This window comes from Lepisma saccharinum, chromosome 10, assembly GCF_977018435.1.
Source record: "Lepisma saccharinum chromosome 10, izLepSacc3.1, whole genome shotgun sequence".
Classification (NCBI taxonomy): Eukaryota; Metazoa; Arthropoda; class Insecta; order Zygentoma; family Lepismatidae; genus Lepisma; species Lepisma saccharinum.
Window position 1 is genome coordinate 4636943 of NC_139238.1, and position 18011 is coordinate 4654953.

At 40.3% G+C, this 18011-nt stretch overlaps 1 protein-coding gene across 1 annotated transcript in view; it reads left to right on the forward strand.

Annotated features, from left to right (window-relative positions):
• The window catches only part of LOC145994187 (uncharacterized), a 204893-nt gene that overhangs the window by 142375 nt on the left and 44507 nt on the right, over window positions 1-18011 (forward strand). The window contains exon 2 of the mRNA XM_083130282.1: window positions 7725-7813. The gene's annotated coding sequence lies outside the window, so the exon portion shown is untranslated. The remainder of the gene's footprint in view (window positions 1-7724; window positions 7814-18011) is intronic.

Sequence of the window (18011 nt, forward strand, 5' to 3'; positions counted from 1 at the left end):
TTAAGGTCGCGCAAGACCTTTGCCAAAATAGTTTTTCAAAATTCCTTTCGGCTCAAGTTCCGATAGTTTAATTTCCAATTAATCGTGATACGCACGCAATTTTTACATGATTCGGTTTCTACTTATGCCTGTTAACACATACTTCAGAGATTCGTTATTACTTCCTGCCTGTTTTCTGGAGAAAATATTTCTACCTTCCGTGTACTCTACAAGGTTCTTTGTTTGCGAGCAGCCATTCGTTTACTGTCGATACAGACTGCTGTTGCCATCTACTTCACGTGCATGGGGTGTGAAAGTGTTTTAAGTCGCTAAATGTTTTCGTTGTTAGGTTAGGCGGATCAGATTTGACACACTTAGGATTAAAATAACGTCCCTAAATGCTTACAACAGCTGATCACGTGCTAACGGGTCTCGAGTACGAAACCCCCTTCGAGCCTCGAATGAAAATCGGGTCTCGCGTACGAAACCCCCTTCGAGCCTCGAATGAAAATCCGCCAGAAATCTGTGTCTGAGATTATGGTAAATCAAAAACGGCTGCTCACACAAACACTCGAGTAAGCTACTTTTCAAATCATAGCTTCCCCGGTGAATGGTACTTAGTAAAGCTTTCAACTATCCTACTTAATTTCTCCAAACTTCGAACTTACAGTACTTCCATTGTCCATAATTGTTTCCAATAATCTAAAGCATTTCTAAATATTCCTATAAAACTTACAAAAAATAATTAAATATTCGGTACCGTTATCTTCCTTTCCTCTCGAAAAGCATATGTGATATTCCAAGTTCTAAAATATTACATCTGTTTAGTGGCGGAGCCAGACACTCTGTTGTGGATGGGTCATAGGATGAATGTCAATGATTTGTGATGACCATATCTTCAAATCAAAGTATATTTTGATGTTTGCATTGCTTTTATGCGTGCTAAACATGGATTTATTATCTAAAAAGAGGAAGTTTAAATATTTTAGTTATACAAATTCGAATCTTGCATAGAACATGTGTTACATTTTTTGTTTAGGGTCTTCATGATCCAGGAGTTAGCAGAGGGCGCCTTGAAACAAGAAATCCTGGATTCGAATCGTACAAGATTTCACATCCTACTCATCGTTATCTATTCTCTTTCATTTTTATCACGAAATTTGCCAGTTACATTTTTACAGGGAGGGGGTTGCCCACTCTGGTTCACCCTTGGCGCTGCCTCTGTGTTTAGAACACATGCATTTGCATTTCTGGATTTTATGGCTAATCGTGACGCTGATGATAAATGATAATTAAATGTTATGAGATGAAAGGACATCACATATGCACATGGACGACACTACCCAAACCCTACAAAAGATTATACCGACACCAGAGCAAAAAAACGCAGTCCAGGGTGTACCCCGGGGAGAGAGGTGACATTTGAATGCCCTAACAGGAAGTTACCCCTTACACAATATCAGAAAATAAATATTTACCGGGTGTATCAGAAATAATTGAGGGGTTACAAAATTTAATTGTAAGTATTCAACTTATGTTAATGAAACCTGTCCAGAACGAACGAGGAATGTTAGGGATCAAAACATTGCACAAAACACTGTCGGTGTTGTGGGTGATTTGAGTGTCATCTAGCGGCAGGGATGTGAACTCTAAACTTAACGAAACATACACGCACAAACTGTTTGGGTTCCTTGCTCGTTCTGGAGGTTTCATTAACGTAAGTTCAATACCTTACTTGCAATAAATTTTTGTAACCCCTCAATTATTTCTGAAACACCCGGTATAATACTACATGATTCACCCTTTCTTTGCCACTTGCAGTTTGGGCTTGTATGCAGGCCACCAATTGTTCATAGTCATGCTAAAGTTTTAAAAGTTCAAAAAACTTCATTTTGATATCTTTTGGAAGTTTGCGCAGCTTCTGCGTATTTATCCATATAACATGAACATCAGGACATTCATATTGAGATAGAGAAATAGTAAGCAAATATAGGATTCTTCACTGCTAAATCATTTCACAGTATCTAAAACTTTTTTCAGGGCCTTTTAAGCCCCGCGACATGTTAAGTTTGCAGCAGGTTTAATGTATTAATCCACACGTGAACGGTGCTAAGAATCTTCCGTACCAGTCTTTCCTCAATCGCAGAGATGTTCATATCGTAGACAGTGAGAAAATAGACAGTATTGCAGCGGAACTATTTTCCGCGTGCACGTTTGGGTCTATACATGCGAAAAGTTGCTGCAAACTTAATCTGTCGCGGAGCTTAGTGTGTATAACCAACTTGAAATTACCGGTGCTTACATACGTACGACATTTGAAAATGATATCGGAGGAAGTGGGTAAATCATCTTAGCACAGGGAAATCAGGTATAATTGAACGTTTCCTACAACTAGCTAGCAATATATGGTTTATTTTTTCCGTATTGATTCCTCAACTCTGTCCTTACACGCTAACTCAACAGCTCGAGACGGAAAATTAATTAATAGCTATCATGGAACTTTCCATGCGACACCCAGCGGCGTAAATGACGTACTAAAGTCCGACGTGGTTCTTAAGGGGGTCGTAAAAACGAGGGAATTCCGATGGGTTTCCATTACAACTGCAAGAACAGCTGCTCCGATGGGTATAACTGTTTCCACGTACAAGAATGTGCTCATCTGCTGTGAATCAATCACTTATGTCACACTATGAGGCGGTAGAATGTATAATGCTTGGATGAGAGAGTGGTAATGAAATCGGTTTCATTAGGAGGAAGATCGTTCGGAAGATTTACACTGAGAGGTTGGAAGGACAATATCGGGGCTGGTCGCTCGTAAATCTAATCTACGGAACTGACCTTCAGGTGAAACGTTTCCCTTTATACCGATTTCCTTAAGAGTAGGAGAAGGGCAAAGGGTTGTATAGGAAGCAAACCTTTGCCCTAAGTGCTAATTTCAATAACTGCGCCATCTGTGGTTAGAGTGGTGCGGTACGACGTCATCATGCATAGGCTACGTGTACTACTGAAACGAGAGTAAGCTTGTCAGGACAAGACAGACCGCGGCATCTTGGTCATTAACCAAATTTACTCTACTCTGCGATTTGTTCAGACATAACAATGGGATATCCACCTGATTAGCTACAGGTAAGCAGTGGGGTCGAATAGGAAGGACGTGGGGGGGGGGGGGAGGGGGCAGTTGCCCACAGTTTTTGCCACAGCACTGTGCTAAACCTATCTACAAAGGGAAGTCTCCCTCCCCCAGTTTTGGAACTCAATCGCTGCCATTGCAGGTAAGTTTACGGTTTGTCTATATTATCATAGGTGTAGTTAGGGAAGGGGGATAAGCCCCCTCAAACGCATATGGCCTCACCAAAAATAAAACGAAACACCCATTCATACTCGAGCAGTTTGTTGTGCTAGCAACCGGCGGAGGATCATAGCCAGAATTTTATTTCGGAGGGACGGGTCATAATCCCTATCAGCAGCTGCTATCTAAAGGAGAAAACGTGAGAGGTGGAAGCCCTGAAGATTAATTTGTCAGGTCATTACAACTTGCTTATTGTACAAGATGTTTAATCCTGATAAGGAAGTAAAATTAATTACCACTATACACTATTTAAATTAAGTATTTGTAGGATTGAGGAAAGGGGTTCAACCCCCCGAGCCCCCCTTCTGGCTACGTGCCTGATCAGAGCATCAAGAGAGAAAACCAGAGAAGCGTATTAGCGAAGGACATTTTCAAAATACAGCATTGCTCATGCTGTAGACCATTTCATGAAATTTGATTACTACAGTTGAATGGTTTCATCGACACATTCTCTTAACTCTTTAACAACAAGAATGTATATTTTCAAAGCAGAAATGTTGGTGGCGAAAAACTACATTCATTCAAAAAGAATATCCATCTCTAGATGACAACATTCTCTAATCTGCACAAAATGTCTGCCAGTGTCTTGAACTACACATGAACTGTCTTTTCCTGCATTGAGACACGTATTAAAAACATTGCGAAGCTCAGCCATGGGGTAATACAGATTTTCTTCCGTAGCACCGTTGACCATATTTGCCCGCAGAAATTTTTTCAGGAATTTGTACAAAACAGCAAAAAAGAGCACTTGTATTGAAGTTTTAGAAAATACAATTATATAAGTGGTGTAATGTCGAAGTTTTTTCAGAGATCTTATCCTAACATCAACAAATGTCTTATGACAGCAATCGCAAATATTCATAGTGTATAGCTTAACACAGCAAATTAATTAATTTATTTATTTCGGAGGAGGGATTCAAGTTCGGTAAGAATAATTTAAATCCGTGACTATATAGAGATGCATACACGAATAGAGGAATTCTAAAAATGCAAAATATGGGGAGAAAAATATAGCCCATTTGACTTGAGTGTACGGTTTTGACGTATTGAGGAGTTGGCAATACCCTTCCGGTAACCCGCCAATGGCATTCTTTCTAGAGTACACGTCAAATCTCCTGCATATGGCGATAGCCAATAGCAGCGCACTGCAGCGGTGCCATGTCGAAATCTCACACGGAAAACAGACAGCGTGGTTGAGCGAAACGCCTTGTCACGGATCTAGGCAACGCCGTACGTCTGTGATTCGCTGGTGCTGTTCAGCCGTTCAAGGCCATATGCAGGAGATTTGACGCGCACTCTACAACGTTAAAAACCCTACAAACTCTCAATTGAACGTCAATGCTCAACACAGCAGGTCCAAGAGCCTATTTTGTTATCTTTTCAAAATCCCGAACTTTCTAGTTTTGTATTTGAAAAAGCTGATAAATTCTTCACTGTCTGCACAACCAAGTACTGTAATGGTTTAATGTAGTACTATTAATGGTTTAACATATACTGGTCTGGATTTTAACACCGCGCCGGTTGGAAACTGCTTTTCGTTCCTCATCAAGTCATTAGGAAGGCTTTTCTTTAGACAAATTCCACGGTTTTCACCGAGTCAATGAATCAATCGAACTAAGAATGCTACAGCGCAGAAGAAATAGCTTGGCAGTGACGTCATCTCCCACCTTCACCTCTCCTTCCAGAAGCGAAGGCTCATTCGCTAGAGCGGACGACAAGGTGGCGTGCAAACCAATCGAAATCATTCCGAGTGGGGTGATGCAGGCGTGCAAACCCCCACACTGCTAATTAGTCTAACAAACCGCAGCTACGAGCGAGGGATTGCAGGCTATTTTGTTTCTTTGTTAGGGAGGGTTTTTTGGTTGGTTTTGTCATTGTTGTAGAATGAGCTGTGGAGTAAAGAAAGGTAAGCCCTTGCACAGCGATACAAGAGAAATAGTTTTCAATGTGTATAAGTACTTTGATTGCGATGAAAACAAAACCACAGCTGTTCACAGAACGCCCGTGGCGACAGGTGTCAGTGAAAGATCTGTGTGGAGAATTTTGAAGAAGAAACACAAAAGTGTTGCGATTGCGAGCGGGAAATCTTTTTCAACGGCGGGCAAAAACCGACCGAACTCCCAGCAACGTGTCACAAATCTGGATTCTTTTGATGAAGCAGTCGTGCGCCAAACAATCCATTGTTTAATACACGAAAGGCATTCTTGTCACCATACATAAACTGATGAAGGAACTGCAAGAAAATGTTAATTTTAAGGTTTCGCGTTGGTCGTTGCGTATGATCATAAGAAAATTAGGATTCAGATTTAAAAAAGCACAGCGTAAACAGCAGGAAGCTACTCCTTGAACGAAACAGCATCGTTGCGTTGCGTGAAGTTAAAGAACTGCGCACAGAGCAAACCGCCGGTCTTTCATTTATATGGATGAAAGTTTCGTGAACACACACCACACTGTCCCCAAAGTTTGGCTGGATTCCAAAGATTCGGGGGGGGGGGGTTAAAAGTGCCAACAGGAAAGGGTCCCAGGTTTATTATTGTGCATGCCGGTGGTGAAAGTGGATTTGTGGAGGGGCGAAGTTAGTGTTCCTTTCAAAAACAACTTCTGGGGACTATCATGGGGAGATGAACGCTAACCATTTTATGTTGTGGTTCGAAGAACAGCTTCTTTCCAATCTGCCCCCAAACTTGTTATTGTGTGTGACAATCCTCCATACCACAACAAGTTACTGAAAAAAATCCCAACATCAAACAGCAGAAGGATGAAATGAAGTCGTGGCTATCATCTCACAATATTCCGCATGCAGAAGGTTTGCTGAAAGCCGAATTATATGAAATAATTAAAATAAACAAACATAAAATAAACATCTAGCAGTGCTAACATTAAATTGAAGATTGGTAGTTTGCACCGCGATCCTTGCTGCTCGTACTCTTACTCGTGCTATGGTTCCTTTCATAGTAGTTGGCAACGCTGACTTAGTGACGTTACTGCCAGGTTATTTCTTCCCGGCTGTAGTAGTAACAGAAAGAGCTTCATGAATAATAACATTGGCTTGAAATATCGATTTAGACTATTTTTTAAACAAATTAGTGTAGACTATAATACTACTAACTTACAGCAGACATTTACTTACTATGTTTCTTTACTTCTCTTCATAGTTGCCGTCAAAGTATTAATTACAGACAAGAGACATCTAGCGACAAATAACAGAACTTCTATACAAAAATGACACGAGCGTCTAATTATTGTTAAACCACATTAATTTCATTTATTTTACCTCGCTTTTCTGTCATTTTTGGCTAATCGCGAAGATGAGGATGAGTGATGAATTAATAAATGGACGCTCACAAAGAACACCCAGACCGGGATTCGAACCCGGGACCTCATAGCTCTCTGTGATAACCACTCCATCAAGGAGACTGACGAGATATATGCTAACAGCACCAAACTTGACCTGCCTAACCTACTCACGTATGCATCAAGTAGCAGAAAAAAACGTGAGTAGGTTAGGCAGGGTAGGTTTAGTGCTGTTAGCGTATTAGCTCAACAGACAATAAATACATGGCGTTATGAGACACTACTGACAATATATGTCCAAGTTGCTAAAGCTGCTGCTAGTCAAACTAGTAATGCTAGGCAACTTAATATACCGGGTGTCCCAGAAGTCTTTCCCTGATTACAAACTTTATTCATATCCGCTAGATGCATGGTAGAGATGTGAAAGTGGTGCCAAAATGTTGGAAAACTAACAAAGTTTTTTTTGTTGCAGGTTTGAGTAACGTGGCTGTAGTGTAGCAGTGTTAGTGCCCACAAAACCGGAAATGTTCACAAATCAGGAAAAAGCTCAGCATGTCCTCTGGTATCACGAGACCCGGACACCAATAACAGTGCAGAGGAACTTTCAAATGTACAGAATTCTTTCGTCTAAAATATCGGCCATCAATAAGTTGGTATTTAAAAAATGGAATTTATCATCATTCCCAAATCCTCTCAAGTCCAAGTAACATTGTATGGAAAGATTCAACCCGATGTCAAGAGCATTAATTCCGGATTCCTTGGCACTGACACTGCTACACTACAGCCACATTACTGAAACCTGCAACAAATAAACTTGGTTCGTTTTCCAACATTTTGGCACCACTTTCACATCTCTACATTGCGTATAGCGGATATGAATAAAGTTTGTAATCAGGGAAAGACTTCTGGGACACCCGGTATATTCTTACGTAACAGTAAGAAGCTATTGTCATTTTCAGATTCAGCTAATTCCAATACACGTAAAACACAAAGTAGAAAGTGAATTTTGCAATAGGTTTAATTTCCAAATAAGTTCATAATGCCAGTGCCTGTGGTTGTCTGGGAGGTAGAATCATATTAACTGTTTCCTATTTCGTTTCAGGTGGTTCTCTGAGTTAGAAGAAAGAACCAGGAAGAGCTAAAGATGAATCATAAACCGGAACGATTCTTCTCTGGAAGTGGAATGATCTGGTAAGTTCCGCTGTGAATCGAACGACTTAACCATAATTTTTCTCTACTGTTGAGATTGCAATATGGCGCTACACTACATTTTAGCAAAACTTGGACATGATTGGCGTGAAAAGAACGTCTAATAACCATTAAAGATAAGTACAATGTAACAAATATATATTCTTTGAAAGACACTGAAGTGAGTGAGTTTCTATTCTAAGTGCAAGGGTAAAAAAGATTCGGTAACAGTTAGTTATATTGGAGACACATTAAAATCGGATATTTTGTGTTTCGCATGGTTCGTACTTACCAATTGTGTATTGCGGTACATTTTATTTTTAATTTATTTTATTTATAAGCAATCCCATAACAGATCAATGCTCCAATTACAATGGGATATCACAAACCTAATACTCACATTATGCAACACATTAAAAAAAAGATAAAAAATACAATACAAAAATACAATACAATATACCAACCGACAAACATAATACAACAAAAGAAAAATTCTAAAACTTAGACCTTGAACATAGTTCAAGATGCCATTATGCTTTTTACACGAAAACAAACCCAATTTTTCACATAGAGTCATTTTTAAAATTCCTTTCTTCGCTTCTGTAGCACACAATATGGCGGGCACATTTTAACTCACGTTGTGGTTATGCAGTGTTTCCAACCTTCTTCAACGAAAAATACCTACCATCGTGTTCGTCACGTGTGAAAATTTTACATTATGCACAGGTAGCTGACGGATAGCCCCACGAACCATTCACGGATAGCTCCACGAACCATTCACGGATAGCCCCACGAACCATTATGCACGGTAGCTGACGGTTAGCCCTACGAAGCATTCACGGATAGCCCCACGAACCATTTCCGATAAGGTTAGGTTAGGCAAGCACAGTGAAAAAAAGGGGTTGGAAACACTGACAGGGGCTTACGTCATCAAACGTACGCAGCATGCAGTTCACGTAGCGAAAGCAATGCCAATTGTGCGTCGGTGAGTTATTTCTCTTGAAAAATACATGATTTCCCGGTCAAATACATTCCGCGATGAAAGAAAATACCTCGACGAACGTTGGAAAGCTTGAAGAAACTCATTTCCGTAAGTAGTTTCTTCTGTAAAAATGTAGAAATGTGTCTCCGATATAACGAACTGTTACCAAAGATTCTTTCCAAGTACTCGTTGCAGAGATTTTCGAAGAAGCATATTTAAAAGAGAAAAGATTACCATGGCTGGTTTACGGGGACGCCGCGAAATGTTCCAATATTTTCACTGAAATATTATTGTTTCAAATATGTACTTATTTATTTACTTTTTACACACAAACTGTTTCTAAATTTAAAATTTATATGAATGGCTTATTGCAGAAAGGGACCTGAGTCACTTTTACACAATTCTGAGAAAAACAATGAAAAATCGTATAATATTAATAGTGTAAGAAAGAAATGTGCCGTTGTTGGCTCAAATATTCAACATAATGAATAGTTAATTTTGCAACCCTCAATGCACCCCCCTGCAGTATGCTGCTAGACACAGTGGAGATGAAAAAATTAACTCAGATACCTCAAAAATGTGACTCAGGTCCCTTTCTGCAATAAGCCATTCATATATTTTTTTAACCTAACTTAACAAATGAGAGTTTGAGGTGCTGTTTTAAGTCCACTTTATGCACAGTAAGGCTAATCGGGACTGGACCTACAGTTTAAAGTGGGATCCGAACCACTTGTGTCTCCACCGGGTATCGAACCCAAGACCCCTTGATTACAAGGCAAAGACGCTAAACTTAACAAATGAAAATTATATTAAAGAGGAAATAAAAAGTAGGCTTAATTCAGGAAATGCATGTTACTTCTCTCTTCATAAACTTTTGTCTTCTCGTTTAATATCTAAGAAACTAAAAGTTAAAATATACAAAACAGTAATTTTGCCTGTACTATTATATGGGTGTGAAACTTGGTCCCTTACATTGAAAGAGGAACATAAATTGAGAGTATTTGAAAATAAGATCCTTAGGAAAATCTTTGGACCTAAAAGGGATAAGGAGACAGGTGAGTGGAGGAGGTTACATAATTTAGAACTACATAATTTGTATTCATGTCCAGATATTATTAGAATAATTAAATCAAGAAGACTTAGGTGGGCAGGCCATGTGGCACGAATGGGAGAGGAGAGGATTCTTGTTGGGAAACCTGATGGTAAGAGACCTGTAGGAAGGCCAAGACGAAGATGGAGGGACAACGTTGAGATGGACCTAAGGGAAATCGGTAGGGATGGAAAAGAGTATATAGATCTTGCTCAAGATAGGGAAAGATGGAAGGCCTGTGTTGCTGCAGCCATGAACCTTCGGGTTTAAGAAGGCTAGAGAGTTAGTGAGTTAGTTAGTTAGTTAACTTAGCAAGCAACGTAACCACACTATAACTGAGCGTTACAAGTGTTAGATGGGTCTACATTCTAACTTAGGCGCCACGCGAGAAGCACTATGACATTTTGTTAATACATAAGAACAGCAAAATTCGCACTCGTTCCGCACCTTTTGCGTTCGGTCGGCGTAATGTTTTGGACTCGGGTTACGGGACAGGAGTCTCCTGGGGGAGCCGTAGCAACTTTTCTCCAGAGATTTCGGCCTGTGTATGGGACCAGTGGCCACCCACCATAATGAGGAAATTGGGATCGACGATTTCTACGAATCAGTAACGTAACCAGGTCATAGAAACCTACAACAACCTCGGCAAATGGGTGGGAGACTGGCATTAGGCAGTTAGGCCTGGCCCTCTCGGGCTGTTGCCCCACGGGCTATTTAAATTTGTGCTCGCTCATTTTATGATTTCTTTTCTTTGCTTCTCGGTTTTTAAACTCGCACCCACATTTCTATCTTTTCTCTCTCTCTTCTCTTCCTGTTTTCCTATTTTCTCTCCCTACATCTACTTCTCTTTCTCTACCCGGGACCTCTCCGATGGCGTAATGGTAACGTCGTCACCTCATAATCAAGGGGCCCGGGTTCGTGATTCGAATCCCACTTTAAACTGTAGGTCCAGTCCCGATTAGCCTTTCTGTGCATACAGTGGATTTAAATTCAACAACAACAATAATTTTATCTCAACAACTTCTCTTTATCGCCTTCTTCCACTTTGCTACTCTCTCTCTCTCTCTGCGTGTTGCCTTCTTCCCATATTCCCCATCTGTCTTATTCTACCTCCATTCCTCTGTCGTCAAATCGTAAGACTGGACCCATTTTGGAGGGAACAAGTTTTATGCCTCCACAACTTTCCAAACTACACCTGTTGCCTGGCCCCTGCGTCGCCAGCCATAAAAGTTTATTTACAACAACCACTTCTGACTACGAGAGATATGTGAAGTCGTATACGCACATAGACGCATGCGTAGATTGACCGCCGAGATACGAGGGAAGGCAAGGTACCACGCTCCTAAATTCTCAATCGCCCGTGCAATTTACCCAATGATTTACACTCTCTTCCTCATGTTCAATTAGACCGCTACCGAATGATGGATACACAGTGTTTCCAACTCATGTACTGGAAATTTCCTTACATTAGGTAAAATAATTTGAGAAAATTTAAATATGAAGTGAGAAGAAGAAATTCATTTTATTATACACCATTCGTATAATGATTATAGGATTTAAGTACAATGAAATCACATAAATTATTCATAAAATGTGATGAACATTTCAGAATCAAAGTTACCAATACTCCCATCTACTGTTCTCAATTTATATCTGCCGGCCCCCGTGGCGGAGTGGTTAGCATATCGCGCTAGGACACCAGTGGTCCCGGGTTTGAATCCCGGCCTGGGCATGGATGTTTGTGAGTGTTCATTTATTAATTTCATCATATCATCACTCACCTCCATATTCGCAAATTAGCCACAAGTGGCAGAAAAAAGCGAAAATAATGCAAATCAAATAAATTTCTATGTGATCTTACGCTCACCCCCCCCCCCCCCTCGAGATGTTGAGAATATCACAATTTTTGAAGTGAAATCAGTGATAAACCAAAGTACAGTAAATGTAAACTCTCTTAAAATGGCCTCAGATTACTATTTTTGTATTTACTTTTAAAACGAAGGGCAGATATGCCGATTTCGAAAGGTGTGCTCCAGCTGCTGAAACGGTTTCCAGTATGAATCACATTCGCTGAACAGAAATAAATGGGCAAAGCTATCATATCCCCTTTAAATAGGCCATATCCTCTTAAGAGTTCGTGTAAATTGTGGCATAAATATTCACAAATATGGAACAAAATAAGTAATAGGTGTAAACAGTTTTACATGGAAAGTTTATTTGCAATACCTTGTCACATCTAGTAGGATTTTACCTGTTAATTTGGCATCATTACTTCGTTTTCTTGCTTTGTTACGAAACCTGCCATCTCGCGTCTGTTAGCAGAAGTACGCACGAATGACTTCGATTTGCCTCAACAAAAGAGAATCTACTTCCAGTTGTAAGCCTCTTTACCCCGGTATGTACACTCGTACAACAGAAGGCGATGCTCTAACCAAGCTACGAGATAGAACAAATGATACGGCTCACATAGATCAGGGGTGGATGAACTCACTGAATGCACACGAAAGGGTGAGCAGAGGGTCAGGGACTGTCCTTTAACCCAGGAAATTAAAATAGGTAGGCCCACAGTGTCAGAGCGTGGCCATTGTGAGGAGAAAGACAGTCCTGGCGTTTGTTCATCTTCCGGATGTTAATGAGAAAGGTGTACGTATACGGCTTTGGAGTCGGTTACAATAAACTCCATCGGCTTGTTATCTCAAGTTATTGACCACGGTGTCGTACCGGCATGTGGTCTTTTGTTCGGAGATGTCCATTGTGTTTACTCGACTTCTCTCTTTAATCTGGTGCTTTCGGCAGAGAGAGAGAGAGAGAGAGAGAGGGGGGGGGAACTATTTATTTGATCTTATTGTGGCCTTCTCGTGGACATTATGTAAAATCTGAGTACTGCTCATGGTAGCACGGTTCAAATTCCAACCGCCTGAGTACGTAGAATTGTGCTTGTATGTTAGTTATTTTGAGTCTTTTGTGCCGCTTGTTGGCTAAATAGGATGATGATGATTGGTGTTAGAGCCACGGTAGTCTAGTCGGTAGGCCATAGTCGATAGGGCGTCAGACTGGCACGTGTTCGACAGGGGCGTCGCCTGATAATGTTCGCATGAGTACGTGAACACTCATGTATATGTCTTAAATTAGCTACGTACATATTAAATGCACACACACACATACATATATTTATTCGAAGAAATACTACGTTTAATGTACTAGTATATACACACAATTTACTCTGATACGACTTCTTTCACGTCTGATAACTGTTCTAGATAGTTGGTAACACTGGCTCCCACGGTGTTCCACGGAGGGCGTTGAACACAATTGCTGTGCGTGTTGCATAGAGCTGACAGCTAAGGGGCTGTTGGCCACTATACCCCGAAGATGTTCACTTCGCTGAGCGGACACTGATGCAAGCGGAAATACTTCTTACATTCGGCACCAGAGTGCAGCATATACAAGGCATGTCTAGGGGGACTCGAAAAGGTCTGTGCTACGAGAATTCGCTAAACCTGACGAATTTTAAGGGGGAGAGGGACAATTTCCCCTAGGTCCTTCTTGTATTACTTCAAATATAGCATCATTTTTGGGGGGAAATGTTGAAAATAAATTGAACTGTTATTCTCACTTTTTCAATTGAATATGAATAGCGTTGCCCACGAGACGAGACTTTGGTCTGTCTCGTCTCGTGGAAGTCTCGTGGAAATGCTGTCTCGTCTCGAAAATATTCGTTTGTCTCATGACACATGGTCAATCTCGTCTCGTCTCGAATTTTTAAAAGCCTGTCCCGTCTCGTCCCGTGGACAACACTAAATATGAAGTTACAAGAGAGAGGAGTAAATCTCAGTACAAAAACATTATTGTGAACACTCGTATGCGAACTTCACGCGACGCCTCTGGTGTTCGATTCCCGGGGTGGGTGATATAAGGTCGCAATTTATCCGGCCTTTTCCCCACATAAAGCAGCTCTGGAGCTCACTCAGCCTCAATGGGTTCCTTTGGGGGAGGGGGTAAAGCCGGCCGGAGCGTGGTGCTGATCACTTCACCTTCAAAATGGCTGAGATCGAGAATATGTGGTGCTGGTGCCCTACCTCCAAATGTGCCAAATGGTGAAAGGTGAACAATGATGATGAAGCACTCACGAAGGAACACAATTGGTCAGTCTGGGACTGGAACACAAGACCTTCGATGGTACGGTCGCAAATTTACCTAAATGAGTCGTTATGGGCTCAACGTAGCCAAATGCTTAGCGCTCTCACCTATGGTGCGAGCGGTCCCGGGTTCGATTTCCGGTGGGAGCCTCCCAAATGTCTGTGTTGGCCCGGCATCCTGAAGAAAAAAGTGGAGAGTTACTTGAAAAGAAAATAGTGGGCTCCGGTCTGAAAAGCCAGAAAACAGCGGCGATGGGACTCGATGCGCTGACTACGTGACACCCAACGAAAGGCAATCCTTGGCCCTCAAAGGGCTGTTGCGGCGTGGAGAAGAAAGAGACTGGATCATAAGAAGCAATGGCGTGCCCAAGGAGGGTAGAGCTTTCCCAGGAGGCACTATCCCTGCGTGTTCCGCAGCTTTTCCTCCACGTTTTGGCCAATCGTGACGATGAAGGTGAATGATGATTAGTTGGGACTACAGAAACACGCACCAAAAGTTGTCGGGAGGGGACTACGAAATAAATTGGAACCAAAGCTCTGCCTCCAGCACAGAAATGTTCTTCGGAGAAGTTCTCTCTAAACTCCGTACCAGCTAACTGTAGACCAGGCGAACGAGAACAAGTATCTGCGCAAGTAGTGACGCGGGACGGCTCCACCAATGAACAATGAGAGAAACGGGATTGCGTATTGAGCGACCAGAGTTAACCGATTTCTTGCTTCGGTCTGTAAGTGTTGCAAACTTTGGAAAAGGATAATACCGAACGCACATGCAAAACGGACCGTATTTTTGTCTCCAGGTCAGTACAATTGGTTTAAGAATTTCTTAGGGAAATATTAGGGATAAAACTGGAAGAGCAAATTTTGACAAGCCGTGCATTTAGCGTACGGACTAAGATCTGGACCGTACGGTTGGCAACACTGCGCATTCACCACTCGATTTTCCTCCTGCGGCCCTGCTCTACAGTTAGCTGGGACAGAGTATAGTCTCCTTGCTTTGTAATCAAGAGCTCTCGGGTTTGATTCCCGATGGGGAGGCATTTTCTTTATTAATTCTCTGGATGTTAGTGATAATAGTTCTACATAAGAATGCAATGTTAATTAACATTATCCCTTGTTTAGTGCTTCAAACTATACTTATGATACTTACAAGTACAGTGTAAAGCACTATACAATGTATAATGTTCAATTAATATTGCATGCCATTTTCTTTAAAACCGTAGGGCAACACATCTGATTAGTTTATGCGTAAAAGTGGATTTGAAATAAGCTTTTGATTTGGTTCGTAATGCAATGTGAGTAATCTACTGATAGTGAAAATGCATTATACTGGGCTAGGAATCATACAAAAGAAGCCATAAAGGTTCCTTGTAGCATTTCGGTTTTATATTATTCCTCCTATTGATTTTTGGTTTATGCTATTTGTAGAAATCCAATTATATTCGGTGGTTCGTACAAACTCGTTAATATTTTAATTGGACTTTTAATGATTCAATGGCAGAACTGATATATCCCATTAAAAAGGCAATTCAACGTAACGTTCACAATGTATAAATTAAGCTCGTGAATATTTTAATACATTCAAATCTACTTGTACTTTCATTAGGCCCGTTATAGAGTCGAATAATGTCAATGTAGAGAAAGCTTTAGTTTTGTATAAACTTTTATGACCATGGCTAAGATATTAATGTACAATAAAATACAAAAATGCTCTATAAAATGAAATAGTGCCCTAAAAACACAAAAAATTCTCCATAAAATGTTCAAAATGCTCTTTTACAACATCTCACTGGACCTGCAATACTACTAACATACGTAGGTTGTCAAACGTAAGCGACTGCTGATTGAAATTGAGCACTGAAAAGTTTATTTCCACGGGTCTGGTGCGGCGCACACCCATCTTCCACCAAAGGCCAAACAAAATGCTAAACCTACCCTATCCTAACCTATCCACATAGGCATTTTTAAACCTAAGAGGAATTGTAGGTTAGGATTTGTTAGATTACGAGCAAGGACGTTTTTAAGGGGTCCAGGGGGTTCGGACCCCCCTCCCCCGAAAGACTTATCAAGTACTAAAATTAAGAAATGCAAATATTTGCATTTGTTGCATAATCGATGGTTATTAATTTCCTCTGAACTTCTTAGAAGGCAAGGATTATATTCAAATTCAAAATTTCTTTATTAAAGGGTGAGGTTCAGCCTGTAGCTGTTCTCTCACATAACCCTGGGGATTATACGGGTTTGAATGACATTAAAAAGAAGGTTTATGTACACTTCTACTCAAAATAATATGCATAAAATATTAATCAGAAACTTACTTATCACCAACTACATGTAACATCATTTTTTGATATTCGATAAATATTCAATTATTCATCTATTTGACATTAATTTCATCGCCAGGGCACTTGCTTTTATGTAAATTATTCCGATCTTAACTACAGGTAAGCTACGTAATGAATATGCGCTGTAATATCTCTATTCTTACACAGTCGTTTTACCTATTCGTGTATATTAATTTGTGTATTGTAATTAATATTATTTTTATTTAATATAATTATTTTAATTTAAACATTATTATTGTTATTATTTCTGAGACACTTGGTTCGACCCCCCCTCCCCCCGAAACATGTTTCTAGAAACGTGCCTGATTAGGAGGGCCAGATTTAGAACTCAGCATTTTGCGTTTGGTGGAAGCTAGTTTGGCCCGCACCAAACCCCTTTCCACTTCTACCGACACTAAAGGAGCATATGTGAAGTAAACTATGCCATCAGGTTGCAAATCCCCTAGTAGTTTCCCACAAGAAACAGACAAAACATCAGCAATTTAGCATACCGTACTATAAACCCTTTATTTTTCTTCAAAACCAAAATTATTTTCTTGACTACTTCCTTTCCAGCTTTCACATGAACATTTTCTAAGTCACTTGTCATTTTCTCACTAGATGTCTCTGTTCTGGAAGGAAGGATTTACCAAATTTACTGGAACCAAAGTTATTCTGAAACTAGCAAGTGTGTTGCTTTTCAAATAAATAGACAAAAACGGTAAGAGATGTCGCTTCACTCGTGAAAACAAAAAGCAAGATGTTTTTTTTTTAAAAAAAGTGCACCAAAAATGCCATGAAACCCTTAGAAAAACAATATCCTGCAAAATCAACAAAAACTGCAAAAAACGCTGCATCAAAATGCTTTGTTTGGCCACTTTTGTTGTGAAACCCATGAACATCCAAGTCATAAAAAATCTTGTCCATGGTCTTTTCCAACGAGATCTGGCAACCCTGCTTAAAAGAACACAAAAGGCGGGAGAGAAAATTGTGAAACACTGAAGACTTCCACTTCTGTCTTCCGTCAATTGCATTCCACATCTTGCTCCTTTTATTTATCTTCACGCTTTCTTTATCCATGTTCTTATCTGCTACCAGTTACAAGTTTGAACCTGGCGATTTATTTCCAGGGAAAGACTTTATCTCGTACTGCAACACTGATGATAGGAGTGTCGTGTTGCCATTAACAAAAGAAATGGTTAAGAGAAAACTGCACTTAAGGCAGCACTTAATGTTGTTTTAAGGACAGATATTAAGTCATGGTTCTGCTGGAATGAAGCCATATTGAATTTCCAATTGCGACATAAAATACGAAACAGCAGATGAAAAAAGACATTACTATGACATGGTCAGTCAGGGAAGTGTTTTCTAATTTGAAGCTTGTGAATTGGTCGAGGGTTTTAACTGCACGTTTGTTATCTCCAAACTTCGTTCTTGGCGCGAAATGATATCGACAGCTGCCACTTCAAGGATTTCTTCTGAGCTTTTCATTTGGCGGATTAAAGTGATGATGTAACGTTACATTACCCGTCCCTCCGTTTTTTGCTTTTCGTTCTGCTGCTTTAGTTCTGAGGAAAGAGGTTTAAGAAACGTCGTACAGATGGAGCTGTTTTTTGTCTTGCACGTTTAATCCCTTATGAAGGAAGGTTAAGTCAAAATATCTACACAT